This window comes from Lathamus discolor, chromosome 2 (assembly GCF_037157495.1).
Source record: "Lathamus discolor isolate bLatDis1 chromosome 2, bLatDis1.hap1, whole genome shotgun sequence".
NCBI classification, from domain to species: domain Eukaryota; kingdom Metazoa; phylum Chordata; class Aves; order Psittaciformes; family Psittacidae; genus Lathamus; species Lathamus discolor.
Genome location: NC_088885.1, coordinates 127,169,305 through 127,186,490, shown reverse-complemented (window position 1 = coordinate 127,186,490; position 17,186 = coordinate 127,169,305). Strand labels below are relative to the sequence as shown.

Here is a 17,186-nt window from a genome sequence, read left to right as displayed (position 1 = left end):
TTTCTCCACTCTCCCATGTGCTTTATGAGTGCTTACTGTTCTCTTTCACATAACCAGCCACTGCAGGACAGCTGAAGAACTCTTTCCCAGCAATCCATAATCTAACCCCACGTTGTCTCATAGCTGCTGTTAATACTGTTGTACATAATCTACTAACAGGCAAAGTGAAACCTCCCCACTGCCAAGGAAGATCATCCCAGCCCAAACACATTCTCCTCTTGCACAGGCAGAAGGTGTACACTTCCTTCTGACTCTCTGCACTTCTTGTGCAGATCTGACTTGTGCAGACTTGCATGACCTGAAGTCACAGGAAAAATGGTTTTGGACATAACTCTTCCTGGAGGAAGCAGAATATTGTGAAGACCAGCTTGCTATATTAATGAGTAAAGGAGCAGACTTTCCTGTTTCTGTGAGGGACTCCATTTATTTGTGTCCTAAAACAGAAGCTAGTGAAACAGAAATGAAGGAAGGAGGAGAACAAATTTCAGAGTCTGATCCAGACAGCACTTCAGTCATTGAGAAGTGGCTAACTGATTTGAATGGGCTTTCACAGGGATGAAGGAACCTCAACTACAGAACTAAAACACCTCCAAAAAATCACCTGCTACACCTACAAATAGGACTATGCTTCATGAGACCACCTACACCACATCATATTCTTTGTTCTTACTGTTCCTGCTGGGAGGATATTTCTGAGAATTCCAACTCTGATAGAAACATTCTTCTAGTTTTTAGCTTAAGTTCATTGTTAACAAGTGTATAGCAAGCCAGTCTTGTGCCAATATGGTTAAAGTAGCTGTCTTCCTCCCTGATATTTACTCCTGTTATTTGCTTACAGACAGTCTTCAGTTTGGAAGGCTAAGCAAGCCTGTTTTAAGCTAGGCAAGTCCTTTAGTCTCTTGCAAGAGAATATGCTCTCTATTGTTCAAATTATAATAGTAACCCTTCCTTGCCCTTCCTTCAATTACTCTTGCTTGAGCAAGGAATCATATCATCTGTGTCCAACATTTTCATCCAGAAGCTTTTTGCTGTTCACATCTCTAAAAAGAAAATGAGAGTTTTAACCTGCTTGTCTAGTAAGGCTCCTTACAGCCTTATTACCCACCTCCTCAGGTTTCCATTGGCAGGTACTGCTATTCAGCTGAGTGGGAAACAGAGCTAATTGCTTGAAAGACAAAACCCACAAATAATGCGAGATTGCATGACCTGGTTCATTAGTGTTTCCTCTTCACTTCCAAAGTGCAGTTCAAAGCTCTAGGCTGGTTATGCATGTAAGTTTTTGATTCATGGGGATTATTTAGTGAACATGGTGAGAAATATGCTATTGTAAGAAAGCAGAGCTTTCATTTACTTAGTGGATATAACAGATTCTCATCTACTTTGTGCAATCAGATTTGCTGCTTTGGTTAAATCACAGTTAGCTTTAAAATATATGTGAAACCTTGTTTCTAACCCCAGCAGTTTTCTGCCTGTTCCTCATCTGTTAGAACAGATACATGCTTGTTATTTTCCATTCAGGCCTGCAGTAGGAAAGCATCTTCTGTGTAGGTTTCTTTGAAAGAAGTGTTTGACTCTTTGTCTCCTCTTACTGGCACCTGTTATCAACTGCCCTTTTGCTCCGTGGAAGGCATGTATTCTTCAAGATGAGAAAGCATTGTAAGAAGAGCACTAGGGAAATGGGAAACTTTCAGTGGGATGAATAAACCTGAGTCAGATGCAGCAGAAGTTCTGCCACTTATTAAAATAGCCACTAAAAATAGCATGATTAGCTTCTGTGTTTCTCAAAAGAGAATCAGAAAGTGTCTGGAGTCTTGACATTGTATTGAAGAATGGCAAAAAGAAAACGTTTCCATTATGCATCTTGTAATGGAAACAATAACAATAACAACCTCCCATGTCCATGTTATATTTTTCAGTACACAACAAAGTTAAAAGTTTTCTATTCAGTGAAGCTGAGTATGTTACACAAGAGTAAGGGTCCTAAGGAGAAGGAATACTAAATTACATTTTGTATAATATTAGGGTCACAGTAGACATTCAATATTACAGACAAAGAAGAAGATAATTTAGTTAAAAGACCTCAGTGTATGAATAAAGGTTATGATCAAAATGCAAATTCCCCATTCAGCCTCTTTAAACTACTTGCCCCCTCCAAAGTTTTATCAAAGACCAGAAGCCTCAGGTTTGTAGCTATCTCTGGAAGTGTTATTTGTCTTTTATTCTAAGCTAGTCTTTGCTATGGTGCTTCACTGCTGCTGGGGTACTAACTCAGTAATACACCTGAGCACATCTGGTGTGAGGGAGGTGCATAAACCTCTCTTGAATCAGTTGGATGTAAGGATTTTATTGAAATGAAATGAATTCAAGAGTTTTACCTGTACTCTGTGAGAGTGAATATTCAGGGTGAATTAGAGCACACAGCCAGAGCCAAAAAAACCCACCTGCAACTGCATTTAGGTAGATACCATTCACTGAAGTCCCAAATGAATTAAAAAATACACTGATTGACAAACTTCCTGGAGGTACCTGGACTCTTTCACTGCCTTCCCTTCCACTGCAAAGTCTCCTTGGAGAGATTGCACATGGGCAGAATGACCCTGTGTGAACTGCTACACTAAGCTGCCTCTAAAGAAAACTAAGCAGACCTAAGCTTAACAGCAGCAAGACCAGGATGAGAGTGTTGCAATGTGCCCTGCTGTCCTGCCTCTCTGCCAGCCTGAGAGACCTACTGGGATTTTTCTTCTGGTAGAAACCAAGGCACAGGGACCTGTATCACAGGGGGCGGGGGAGGGAAGTCTGTGGGCACCTGGGCTGTCTGATATGTAGTCAGGCTGCAGCTGGGATGCTCGCCCAAACCTGAGGGCAGGAGTGCTTTTGCATCCCACAGCTGAGTTGCAGTCTTAGGTGAGGAGCTGCCAGTCAGCTTTTCTTTATTCTAACAAAAGTCATCTCCTCTGATAAACAAACTATAAAGCAGCAAATGGGTGTCCCTTGTTGTGAACTCTCTGCTTAAGGGTGTCCTATTTAGAAGCTGATGAAATGGTTTAGGGTTGCTTGTTACAGCTCTGACTTTCTCAACTGAACCAACCTCTTAGCAACCTAAAGAATTAAAAATTCAGCTGCACTTACTGCCCATTGTTAAAAGTGTGATAAACACACCATAATGTAAATGAGAGGAAAAATCATAGAATAGTTAGGGTTGGAAAGGACCTCAAGATCATCTAGTTCCAACCCCCCTGCCATGGACAGGGACATCTCACACTAAACCATCCCACCCAAGGCTTCATCCAACCTGGCCTTGAACACTCCCAGGAATGCAGCACACACAACCTCCCTGGGCAACCCATTCCAGTGCCTCACCACCCTAACAGGAAAGAACTTCCTCTTTATATCCAATCTAAACTTCCCCTGTTTAAGTTTTAACCCATTACCCCTTGTCCTGTCACTACAGTCCCTGATGAAGAGTCCCTCCCCAGCATCCCTATAGGCCCCCTTCAGGTACTGGAAGGCTGCTATGAGGTCTCCACGCAGCCTTCTCTTCTCCAGGCTGAACAGCCCCAACTTCCTCAGCCTGTCTTCATACGGGAGCTGCTCCAGTCCCCTGATCATCCTCGTGGCCCTCCTCTGGACTTGTTCCAGCAGTTCCATGTCCTTTTTATGTTGAGGACACCAGAACTGCACACAATACTCCAGGTGAGGTCTCAAAAGAGCGGAGTAGAGGGGCAGGAACACCTCCTTCGACCTGCTGGTCACGCTCCTTTTGATGCAGCCCAGGATACGGTTGGCTTTCTGGGCTGCGAGCGCACACTGCCGGCCCATGTTCATTTTCTCATTGACCAACACCCCCAAGTCCTTCTCCCCAGGGCCCAATCTCTTCTTTGCCCAATCTGTAGCCGTGCCTGGGATTGCTGTGACCCAGGTGTAGGACCTTGCACTTGTCATGGCTGAACTTCATAAGGTTGGCATCAGCCCACCTCACAAGCATGTCGAGGTCCCTCTGGATGGCATCCCTTCCCTCCAGCATATCAACCGGACCACACAGCTTGGTGTCATCGGCAAACTTGCTGAGGGCACACTCAATCCCACTGTCCGTGTCAGCATCAAAGATGTTGAACAAGACTGGTTCCAACATCGATCCCTGAGGGACACCACTCATTACTGGTCTACAGCCGGACATCGAGCCATTGACAACAACTCTTTGTGTGCAGCCATCCAGCCAGTTCTTTATCCACCGAGTGGTCCATCCATCAAACTGGTATCTCTCCAATTTAGAGAGAAGGATGTGGTGTGGGACGGTGTCAAATGCTTTGCACAAGTCCAGGTAGATGGCATCAACTGCTTTACCCTTGTCCATCAGTTCTATATCCCCATCATAGAAAGCCACCAAATTGGTCAGGCAGGATTTCCCCTTAGTGAAGCCATGCTGGCTGTCACCAAGCACCTTGTTGTTTTTCATGTGCCTTAGCATGCCTTCCAGGAGAATGTGCTCCAAGATTTTGCCAGGCACAGAGGTCAGCATATCTGACCACAAGACAGTCACTCTCCAAAGACTGGTGTGTTCAGATACAAATGATTACTCACTAATGAAACAGCAGAAGTAGTGATGAACCTATTTCCTCAGTTCTAATCACATAGGCTCCAAAAAGGTGTAAGCTGTGCTCCCTGAAAAGCTAATTATTCTGCATTAGGAATAACTTCAACCCTATAGACATAACTGAGTTGAAGTAAATGTTACAATGTTTTTCCTACAGGGAAAGGCGTTTGCTCCAAAATGTTTAACCATTCAAGTACTGGAAAAGCTAATTTTGCTCACTTGAAAATATGTACATTTTGATAAACTTTTCTGATTTTTAAAGGTTCTTGACCTCTCTCTATTTAGTTATTCATTACAAGGACCATTTTAATCTCTTTTAGATTTTTCAGAAGACATTTCTTCTGATTTTCTATCTAAAGTTAGTTACTCATTACCTTTAAAGCACCTTAATAAATGCATTAATACGACTTATAAAAGAACTTAAAAAAAAAAAAAAGTCCTAAAACTTCAACAGGACTGAACAGTTCTTCATATAACCTTAATGTAGTAATAAAAATTCATAAAATAAAAATGATCCCAAGTACATTGCTATGTTATAGCTTATTGCTTAAAAGTAAAGGCAACACTTACTGAGAGCTCAAAGGCTTCCCAAAGTCAAACAGTACAAAGGGGAATCTGGCACTTGTGTTCTAAGCCTTATGTTTAGAGGCATACTGCACAAGACTTGCAAAAGTTTTAAGACTTCTATTTTCCTGCTGCTAAAAGGCAGGATGCTTGAAGGGGGGTGTATATGTCTGGGGTCATGTAGAAGACATTGACAAATCAAAGTCTACAGAAACTGAAGAAGGTTTTTTGTCCCAGCTTGCTTCACTCTTGAGTGCTAAGATAAGATGTAATTGATTTTATTTATAATGATATCCTCCCTCTTTCAGTTTATATGCTCCAGCCCAGGCACTCAAGTGACTGGACAAAGTGCTATTATGTGGAGAGCCTGAGTACTCTTGTGGTGTATGCTGAGAAACAGCCCAGCAGCCTCTTTCAAACAGCAAGATCAGTTATATACAAATCATGACCACATCCAAATTCTTAGAAGAGATGTCTGCCAGTTTACAGAGTGAAGTTAACAGTTAACACAGAGTAAAGAGAAATGTTTTCTAATGGTATGAGCTCAGCAAGAGAGAGAAACCATGTTCATCTCATACAGTAGCCGCCACCAATAAAAGACTTATTAAAAGTATTATTCTGTTCTCCCCCTAGCATTAGTTCTCTGGTTTTGACAAGCCACCCAAACTCTCTGCTTCCCACTCTGCAGAGCACAGATACGTACTCTTCTGTCTATATCACTGTCGTGGTTTAAACCCAACCACAAACCTCGTTCACTCAATCCCCCCATTCTTGCCCTCCCCCTGCTCCTGGAGGGACGGAGAGGAGAATCGAAAAGAATGCAAGTCCCACGGGTTGAGATAACAGTTTAGTAACTAAGGTATCACACAAATCACTGCTGCTACCACCAATGGTAATAATGATAAACGAAATAACAAGGGAAGAGAATACAACACCTCAGCACCAGCCAACAGATAACTCACCCCACTCCCCCCAGCCGAGTACCGACTGATACCTCGTCCAACCCTGCCGTCCCTAGCCCTTCCGGGTAACTCCCAGTTACCTCCCTGGGCATGACGTGCTGTGGTATGGAATACCTCTTTGGCTAGTTTGGGTCAGGTGTCCTGTCTCTGCTTCCTCCCGGCCTCCTCTCGTCCCCAGCAGAGCATGAGACTCACAAAGTCCTTGGCCAGAATAAACATCACTTAACAACAATTGAAAACAATCGGTGTTATCAGCTCTCTGCCCAGGCTGGAAGTCACAACACAGAGCTTGCACCAGTTACTAAGAAGGAGCAAAACGGCTCCTGGTAAACCCAGGACAATCACAGAGGTGCTGAAAGGACTACTTAACAAAACTGTTGACCAAACAAATATTCTCAAGATGAGGTGCACAAAGGACCCTTATTCACCCTCTCACCTACACACGTTCTGAAGTTCTCTGATTAGTTTATGATTCAAATTATGAATAGAGACTATTTTAAAATAGGCAAACTGGCTTGTATGCAGCTTTTCTGCCTGGGGCAGTTAATAGGTATCCTTCCTCCTCCTCAACTCTTCCTGAGGCTAGCAGCAGCACAGCTGGAAATGGAAGGAAGCGGAAAAGTCCTTGAGGCTTGCAGTACCTCAAATTTCCACCTCATGGTCCTACTGTTAGGAAGATAAATGTACTTTGTCTCCACATATCTAACTGGAAAGTCAAACACATCCTACAGGGTCAAAAAGAATTGTCACACTCAAATCTAGAAGCATCTTGACATCTCTCTGCTTTCTAATTGATATTTTGTTGAGGTTTTTTGTTGTTGTTGCTTCTCGGCTTTGTATATGGAAGAAACCCATGAACTCCAGATTTAAGTATGATCTTCACAGATACTATCTTCTGGTACCTAAAGGGCTAGCGTATTTTAAGATAAGCTTAAGAAATTTCTTGAGATAAACATCCACCAACCCACCCTGCAGCTAAAATAAAGAGAGTGAACAAAATGCTCTTTTGGCTTGTTAAAGAAAACATTACCAAGGAAAAGCAGAACCATCTAAAGTAACACGGTACTGCACTAGTTACTCCCTGAGGGCTTCATTGGATGTGAAGTTTTTATAGTACCTAACTTTCATACTTAGTATTATAAAAAGGATTAGTAGAAAGAATCCAAACACTTCACATTGAATTAAACAACATGAAAATGGGAGGACATATGACTTAGAAATTATGGAATTATGAACAAGGTTACACCTTTATGTATAGGGCAGTAAGCACAAGAAATACTTAATTTCAGAGAAAAAGGAACCAAGGGCATGATGGAAAAAATAAGGTAATGAAAATAGTTGGGAAAAAAGTTTGATACTCCTTTATTCCTTCAACATTCAGTCCTTAGGGATCACAGAATCACAGAATCACAGAATCCCAAGGGTTGGAAGGGACCTAAAAAGATCATCTAGTCCAACCCCCCTGCAAGAGCAGGGTAACCTACAGTACATCACACAGGAACTTGTCCAGGCGGGCCTTGAATATCTCCAGTGTAGGAGACTCCACAACCCCCCTGGGCAACCTGTTCCAGTGCTCTGTCACTCTTACAGTAAAGAAGTTCTTCCTGATGTTAACGTGGAACTTCCTATGCTCCAGTTTACACCCATTGCCCCTTGTCCTATCACTGGATATCACTGAAAAAAGCCTAGCTCCATCATCCTGACACCTACCCTTCACATATTTGTAAACATTGATGAGGTCACCCCTCAGTCTCCTCTTTTGCAAGCTAAAGAGACCCAGCTCCCTCAGCCTCTCCTCATAAGGGAGATGTTCCACTCCCTTAATCATCTTTGTGGCTCTGCGCTGGACTCCTTCAAGCAATTCCCTGTCCTTCTTGAACAGAGGGGCCCAGAACTGGACGCAATATTCCAGATGCGGCCTCACCAAGGCTGAGTAGAGGGGGAGGAGAACCTCTCTTGACCTACTAACCACTCCCTTTCTAATGCACCCTAAGATGCCATTTGCCTTCTTGGCCACAAGAGCACATTGCTGGCTCATGGTCATCCTCCTATCCACCAGGACCCCCAGGTCCCTTTCCCCTTCACTACTTTCCAGCAGGTCACCCCCCAACCTGTACTGGTACATGGGGTTGTTCTTCCCCAGATGCAAGACTCTACACTTGCCCTTGTTAAATTTCATCCAGTTTCTCCCCGCCCAACTCTCCAGCCTGTCCAGGTCTCGCTGAATGGCAGCACAGTCCTCTGGTGTGTCAGCCACTCCTCCCAGTTTTGTGTCATCAGCAAACTTGCTGAGGGTGCACTCAGTTCCCTCATCCAGGTCGTTGATGAAAATATTAAACAGCACCGGTCCCAGCACCGACCCCTGGGGAACTCCACTAGTCACAGACCTCCAGCTAGATTCTGCGCCATTGACCACAACTCTCTGCCTTCTTCCTTTCAACCAGTTCTCGATCCACCTCACTACTTGATCGTCAAGCCCACACTTCCTTAGCTTATCTATGAGGATGCTGTGGGAGACAGTATCAAATGCCTTACTGAAATCAAGAAAAACTACATCTACCGCTCTACCATCATCCCTCCACCTAGTCACTTCCTCATAGAAGGCTATAAGGTTGGTCATACATGACTTCCCCCTCATAAAACCATGTTGGCTGTTCTTAATGACCCCCTCATCCTTGATATGCCTAGTGATGGAGTCAAGAATAAGTTGTTCCATCATCTTTCCAGGGATGGAGGTAAGGCTGACCGGTCTATAATTACCCGGGTCCTCCTTCTTGCCCTTCTTATAGATTGGTGTGACCTTTGCCATCCGCCAATCCTCAGGCACCTCGCCCGTTTCCCACGACTTACCAAAGATGATGGAAAGTGGCCTAGCAATGACCTCCGCCAGCTCCCTCAGCACCCGTGGGTGCATTCCATCCGGACCCATCGATTTACAGATGTCCAGTTTGCATAGCTGATCCCTAACCCAATCCTCATCTACCAAAGCAAACTCCTCCTTTGTCCTGACTCCTTCTGGGGCTATAGAAATCCAGGGCCCTCGGGGAGAGTCTGCAGGAGTAAAGACAGAGGCAAAGAAGGCATTCAGCACCTCTGCCTTCTTTATATCCTCTGTCTCCAGGGTACCCACTTCGTTTAGCAGTGGGCCTATATTGCCTCTTGTGTTAGTTTTATTTGCTATGTATTTGAAGAAGCCCTTTCTATTGTCTTTAACCCGACTAGCAAGATTGAGTTCCAAGGAGGCCTTAGCTGTCCTAATTGCCTCCCTACATCCTCTAACAACTGTCCTATATTCCTCCCAAGCGGCCAGCCCCTCCTTCCATAATCCATAGATTCTCCTTTTCCACTTGAGTTTGCCCAGCAGCTCCTTGTTTAACCACGCCGGTCTCCTAGATCCCTTACTTGACTTCCTACTCATTGGGACGCTCCGATCCTGAGCTTGGAAGAAGCGGTCCTTGAATGCTAACCAACTATCTTGAGCCCCTTTACCGCCTAGTACACTTTCCCATGAGACTTCCCTTAGCAGTTGACTGAAGAGGCCAAAGTTGGCCCTTCGGAAATCCAGAACTGTGGCTTTGCTAGGTATTCTATTCCTCCCACACAGGATCCTAAACTCCACCATCTCATGGTCACTGCAGCCAAGGCTGCCATTGACCGTCACCACTTCGACCAAACCCTCCTTGTTGGCGAGTACTAAATCTAGCAGCGCTGCTCCCCTAGTTGGTACGTCCACCATTTGCATTAAGAAATTATCATCAATGCACTCGAGGAACCTCCTAGACTGTGAATGACTGGCTGTGTGAGTCTTCCAGCAAATATCGGGGTAGTTAAAGTCCCCCACGACGACTAAGGCATGTAGTCGCGAGGCTACTTCCAGTTGCCTGTAGAAAGCCTCATCAACTCCTTCGTCCTGATCAGGAGGTCTGTAATAGACCCCCACAACTGTATCACCCGTGCCAGTCAGCCCCTTGATTCGTACCCACAGACATTCCACTTGCTCCTCATCCGACCCCGGACAGAACTCAATACATTCTAGTTGCTCTCTCACGTAAAGAGCAACTCCACCACCTCGCTTCGCTGACCTATCTTTCCTAAAAAGGACATAGCCATCCATGACCACATTCCAGTCATGTGAACTGTCCCACCATGTCTCTGTAATCGCCACTAGATCATAACCTTTAGCCCGCACACAGACTTCTAACTCCTCCTGTTTATTCCCCATGCTGCGTGCATTGGTGTACAGGCATTTCAGGGAGCCAGTCCTAGTACCCTTTTTCCCCTGCGGGACAGGGTCTAAAGAGCTATCCTTTCCCACAAGTGAAACAAGAGATTGATAGTCCTCCTTAGCCCGCCATCCTTCAATCCCTAGCATGTTCCTCTTGGGCTTGTCCCCAACAGGCCCAGTTAAATCCCCTCCCCCCTTCCTAACTAGTTTAAAGCCCTGTCAATAAGCCCTGCTAACTCCTGCCCCAAAACCCTTTTTTTTCTCTGGGACTGGTGTATCCCGCCTGTCACCAGCAAACCAGGTGTCCCATACAGCAGCCCGTGACTGAAAAACCCAAACCCCTGCCTTTGGCACCAGTCACGTAGCCATACATTAACCTGCAGAGTCTTCTTATATATCCCTTCACCCTCGCTTGCAACAGGTATGGAGGCAAACACCACTTGCGCTCCAGACCCTTTAACCAGCCGTCCCAGGGCCCTGTAGTCTCTCTTCATTGCCCTTACGTTCCTCGTAATAATTTCGTCACTGCCAACCTGAAAAACCAGCAGTGGGTAGTAGTCAGACGGATATTTGACATAACCTTCTATGATAAAAGAAACAGCATTTTTTGAGAGCGTTTTGCCTTTTCACAACATTGGCATGCTGCAGTGGTTTTAAGTATGGCAATTAGACCAACATAAAACTCGAACTGAGATAGATGACTTTCATTTAGTTTTGCCTTTTACAATCTGGTCCTTATTTCTTAACTGAAAACCAGTAAAAATAAAGAAATACAGAAAAATGTAATTGTTTTACAATCCATTAGATGAAGAAATATGTATGCCATTGGCTATGTAATAGTTTTCTGGGAACTAATGAATAATCAAGATTCAATCTGGTGGTGATGCAGCATAGAAATATGGCGAGGAAACAAAACAACAAATGCAATGTGGAAGTTAAAAGACTTGAGGGGAAAACAGAGGGATTTTAAAAACAGGGATTTTAAAAACAATGAATATGTTAGTGGAATGGTAGATGAAGCCTCCTGTAAAAGCAAATTTTTCAGGTTAAATTTAAGAGTGTATTTTAAAATCACTTTACTTAAAACAGTGAAAACCTGTGAAGAAAAACATACTTTGGTGTGCTTCAGGCTTAATCCAGCAAGATGTTTAGCTAAATCAGTGCAAGTTTTTGAGCAGACATAAGTGCCACACTTATGATTTACAGTCCACCTTCAGCTTTCGAGCCTTTGTTCTCCAGAGGTTCTGACTATGGAAATGCCTGATACCTCCATAACAAGCTTTAGCACTGAAGATGCCAGCTAAAGCAGGGTGCCGAGGCATGTTTTCCTCAGCATCGCAGATACTGCAAATGTGTCAAGCCCGGCTGCTGTGTTCTACACTGTTCCTCTACAATGCAGAAACATGTGAAGGTCACGGTTTTCATCTTCAAGGCATCTCTTCACTGAAATTGAGTGTTCAAAAGTTGACTTAAACACAAAGATGTAGACCACAGCTGGCAACTCTTCAGATGGAAAGAAATAATACAGCTAAAGCTTATCTCTACAAGAGAATAAGGCTGGCACATTCAGACATTTAAATAAGAGTATCAGACACCTCCAACCTGAAATAGAAAGTACATCTCTTTTACCTTGTCTTCTTACATGGGTATTAACAATATCTCTTAGTTAATGTGCATGAGTTTTCAAAACAAAACTCTCAAGTACTCACTTCTATCTCTGGGGAAAGGGTAGAAGAACAAATACTGCCTGTCAGGCATTAGATATAATGCTTAGTGCAAGATAAAAAGGTATTTCAATACATGATAAACATAGTCTGAAAACCTATAGAAAGCCAACAAAGAGAAGGTTAAGATATGAAACTCTTGGAGGCAAACAGCATGCAAAGTTGTCCTGGGTTTACCAGGAGCCGTTTTGCTCCTTCTTAGTAACTGGTGCAAGCTCTGTGTTTTGACTTCCAGCCTGGGCAGAGAGCTGATAACACCGACTGTTTTTAATTGTTGTTAAGTAATGTTTAGTCTGACCAAGGACTTTGTGAGTCTCATGCTCTGCTGGGGACGAGGGGAGGCCGGGAGGAAGCAGAGACAGGACACCTGACCCAAACTAGCCAAAGAGGTATTCCATACCACAGCACGTCATGCCCGGAGAGGTAACTGGGAGTTACCCGGAAGGACACACTCTCTCTTCGGGGGGGTCGAACTCGTTCGGCGGTGGTATCGTATTCTCTTGTTATTTTCTCATAACAATATTATCATTGGTGGTAGCAGCAGTGGTTTGTGTTATACCTTAGTTACTGGGCTGTTCTTATCTCAACCCGTGGGAGTTACATTCTCTTGATTGTGCTCCCCATCCCTCCGGGAGCGGGGAGGGTCGGGGCGGGGGTGAGTGGACGACCTGTGTGGATCGGTTTAAACCACGACAAAAGTTTTTGGGATGGAGGAAGAGGAGTGCAGGGAAGGGGGGAAATGAGTGAAGGTAGGGACTGAGACAAGCATTTTTAAATAGCTCCCTTGTAGTTCTCCTATTTTCTGCTTTCTCTGTTCATTAGCCTTTGTTTTAATTGATGCAAGATGCACTTGACTGCGCAAAACATGGAATGGGAGGAATGAAGTGAAATGCCCCTGACCCATACTCAGCTGCAGATACCACCCGTGTCTGTCTCTTTTTTTCCAGTATCATTTACCAAGAACAAGTAGGTGATTTTTTTTGCCTTCTCTGCTTAGATGGTTCTATTAAAAATAGCTCATTCCTTTCATAATTCATAGTTCAAGTTCTCTAAGAAAGGACTGATGGCTCTGGACAGTGAAGATTTCCATTTTAACCTTGAATGTGTTTATTTATTAGGGTGAGGCAGACTGTTAGTCTAGCATTACAGGCAAACGAATTGTTTGGCAAAGGAAGTCACCTCTTTTCCATGATACTAACAAGGGGACCAGCCTTGGTAATTAAGGGGATGGCAACTATCCCTCCCCTGAGCTACTGTTAGAATTGCTCTCAAACCCAGCTTCTGCAGAGCCATTGAACAGTGTGCCCAGGGGCTGGGAGCTGCTCATCTGTGGGAGTGAGCTTTTAGTAGATTTGTGCTTTGGCTCATTTTGGTATCAGGGCACATTAGGTGCTCTTTGGCTTTAGATGGTGCAGACTTGGAAACTGATTCTATTATTACTGAGAAATGACAGTGAATGTGTGTAAGATTTATTGCAAGTCATTAATTCACTTATATATGACTGTGTAGAAAGGTACTCAACGTTTTTTAGGAAAAGAACAGTATCTCACCATTTGGGAAGATATATGGCATTACACCGAATCTCTGAAGACTGGACAGATGAAATCTAAAGTGATGAATATTTCCCAACAAGAATTTATCACCCTAGAGCAACAGTTACTGCAGAATGAATGAGGTAAGAGAGAAAATTATGCTGATCCATGAAGCCAGTTCTTTGGAGGAACTTGTGATTCTTCAGAGGTTAAATCAGACAAATGACAGGGATCCTGTTACATCTTTATTTCAAGTGCTTGCTTCCACCAAATTGTGATAAAAATATGATAGTAGAAGTTTACAGGATAGCTTTAACGGAAGAACAGCCTCTCTTCTGATGATCTCACATCTTTAATTTAAGTTCAGCAGTATGCAAGACAGAAAATAGTTTTTTTCCAGACTTCATTTACACATTATACTTTCAGGATGCACAAGATGAGATCTCGTCTAATTGTGGCAGATGAGATTGAGGCAGATTTAAATCCATTCTGGCTCTCTTTAACCAAGTTTAGCAAACTATTCCATCCAAGGCTTTCTAAAAAAAGTAGCAGCAGAATTTAGGAGAAATGAAAGTGGCAGAAATACTTCCTAAGCATCACTTTCAAGTATTTTCCTCAGATAACTGGGCTTATCATTTTAGAGTGGTGTTCGTCTGGGCTTATTCTGCTCTTTGGCTTTTACTGCAGGGGGCACGTAGGGCCAACAAGCTACAGACAGATGAGGGAGCAGCTGCAGCCATGTTGCCTGGGCCTGTGCTCTGCTGTATGGGCTTTTCTGGCTCCAACTCTGCTCATTCCTGGTCCCCTTACCCACCACTGGAGTCTCCCCAAGAAATTCCACAAGCATCCCCACTAGCACCAGCTTCTGGGGAGCCAAACATATTTGGGAAATCTGTTCTATTACCAGAGATTATGATTAATTTAAAAGCACAGGGGTGAAAGGCAATTATTAGTGGTGATCTCAAAGTGAAATTCTTCTGCAGACAGAACACTGGAAGAGACACAAGTTTGCCTGATGTTTTTCAGCTACCAAGGCTATTTCTCAATAAAAGTAAGTGATTCACCCTGAGCATTTTTGTCACTTGTTATTTTGAGGGAATTATCATGGCTTGGCATTAGTTCTGGGGTATAATTCACAATGTTTAACATAATATATATGTAAGATTCTCTTGGAAAACAGATACACAGAAAGGGCAGGCAGATGGAGGTCTGTGTGCAGTTTTGCTGTATGTTTAGCATTACTTACATTTGGTAACTACTGAAACCCTTGACCTCTAATTCCTCTCTTTCTCTTATAAAATACTGTGAGAGTAGGAAGGCTGCACTAATCAAGTGCCAACGTTAAAAAAAACAACACCCACTGTCAGGCATCCCACAAGGGACAACTGAAAGGTGAAGGAATTGTCCAAGATCCTCAAAGAGAGACCTTAAGTATATTTTTCTTTGGTTAATATGATTTCTAAAATACTAAGGTAGAGGTGTTTCTCTGTACCTCAGTATCTACTACACAAGAGAATAATCCACTAGTTAACATGAATAAGAAGACCAAGGTAATTTGATCTCTTCTGAGTTTGTGGGATTCACACTCAAATTATCCCTAATGCATTGTGAAAGCAAATATTTGGCTTATTTTTTTAAAGGTTCTTCATCTTACAGTTAGGGTAGACTAAGTGACCTGGGTGTAGATGCACAAAGCAGAAAATAGCAGATAAATCTCTGATTTTCAAAGGTATCACAAGTGCAATTGTGAGCTGGAGATACAATTTATTCACACATATTTTTTAAATATAAAAAAGCATCTGCACCCTTCTGTGCCTAAATAGCTTTGCCAGTTTTCTTATTTGCCAAAAAATACAGCAGTGGGACTCTTGAAATATTCAGAGTTGCACTGATTTTGTAAAAAATCATTTTTCCTTTCTTGAAAGCCTTTCTTTCTGGCATTTTCTAATGAAATGCTTTAATTTGCTATTTGGAAATCACACTTAAAAAAAACATGCAATGAGGTGCGTCTTTTTAAGCTAAACAAAACATTTTTTCATTCAAGATGACTTTTTCACTTCTATATTTTCAAGCATGAAATTGAAACATTTACAGCTACTAAATTAAAATATACATCTATATTCACAAAGTCCCAGTGACTGTATTGATATTTCTAACTTGCTTGGCTTAGTGGAAAATCTATATCCTCTTTCTAAGTTCTCCAGAGATAAAAGAGAATATTGGTTAGAGAAGTGTTAACATTAGTTCATTAGAGTCTTGTGACTGAGGGCCTTACGCTGAATATGCAGTACATATTACCCTTAAAAAGATTACCCCCATATTAATAGAATTTCCTGAACATCATTTAAGGAAGATCACTTCTATCACTATTATCTTACCTCTTTATTGAAGGCAAAGCCCATGAGTGTTTAAAATGAGGCCAACTTTGCTACATTAAGAGTAATGATTATCAGCTATACTGAGGATAAGACTGTGCCACATTCTATTAGCTACTTGAGAAGGAATAATAGAATTAAGAAGGCTTCCTCTTCTCTGCGCCTAATTATGTCAATATAATACAATTTGATTCAATATTACCATTTTTTAAAACTTATGAGCCAGAGGCTGGCTGGATGGCTGGAATTTGAAGAAAGATTTTTAGTGTGATATATGTGTGCTGAACTGGATGCATTGAAGCCAACAGGAGCTCTGTAACAGACTCAACTAAGAAGCATGCTCCAACTGTGAATGAAATTCAAAGTCATTTTAATGGCCTCGTGTCTAGTAAACATGAGCTGGATTTTACCATGTAGTAGGCATAACATTAAGGAATATTGCAGAAGTCATTATGGAAAATAAGTACAGCACAGAATTGGTCATTGACTATATTTCAGATTTGGTTTAAGCATGAGCATGATTAAGATATAATTATCAGAACAAACAACTAGAAACGGAAAATTAAGATCTTGAACCCCTTCATCACTCTCTTGTGCTCCCCTCACTACAAAAGTTTCTGGGACCGGAAGTCAGCTATAAAAAAAACTTGCAAAACAAGAACTGATTTATTTTTCTTGAGTGAATGATCATCAAGACATAATGGAGAAATCCCCAGCATACCTCCACCCTCAGCATACCTGTTTCAGCAGAGTGCCAGAGTGCTAATGGAAGATGGAGGTCAATGAGTTTGTAAACCCACTGTGGATTTTCTTGTGTCTTTAAAAAGAGTGAAACAGAATTCAATAGAAACAGCAAAAGCCCAGAGTCATCTGAAAGGCTGACATTTTGAAGGCAAGAGTATCCTCACAATACAGTATTTTAAAACCTACAAAGTATAAAAGTGTATTCTTACTCCCCCACTGATTTTCAGAGGTTCAAGCACTTTCATCTTGCCCTTATAGTTAGGATACTTCAGCAGTTCTGAAATTCAGAAGAGGGGATTTTGTCTTGGGCATGAAACATGGAAGAAATTAAACTTTAAAATGCAGGTTAACAAAAGGATCTCAGCAAGGCTGGGTTTGAAACCTGTTTACATTAATTCCCAATTCAGAAACACACCTGTAACGGTGTTCTCTCATTTACAACTAAGCATTTAGAAGCATGTGTGTG

General features: G+C 42.6%; 1 protein-coding gene and 1 long non-coding RNA gene across 5 annotated transcripts in view; one reads left to right on the top strand and one right to left on the bottom strand.

Moving 5' to 3' along the window:
- The window catches only part of KCNB2 (potassium voltage-gated channel subfamily B member 2), a 197,538-nt gene that overhangs the window by 34,438 nt on the left and 145,914 nt on the right, over nt 1–17,186 (bottom strand). The gene's annotated exons all lie outside the window — the stretch shown is intronic.
- Nucleotides 12,470–14,661, top strand: LOC136008739 (uncharacterized). Of its 4 annotated transcripts, none has more exons than XR_010610218.1 (4): nt 12,470–12,556; nt 12,914–13,035; nt 13,601–13,744; nt 14,289–14,661. It is a non-coding gene; the product is annotated as an uncharacterized LOC136008739 (long non-coding RNA). The 4 variants fall into 4 exon arrangements; XR_010610215.1 differs by having other exon boundaries at nt 12,487–12,556; nt 12,892–13,035; XR_010610217.1 differs by having other exon boundaries at nt 12,487–12,556; nt 12,892–13,035; nt 13,579–13,744.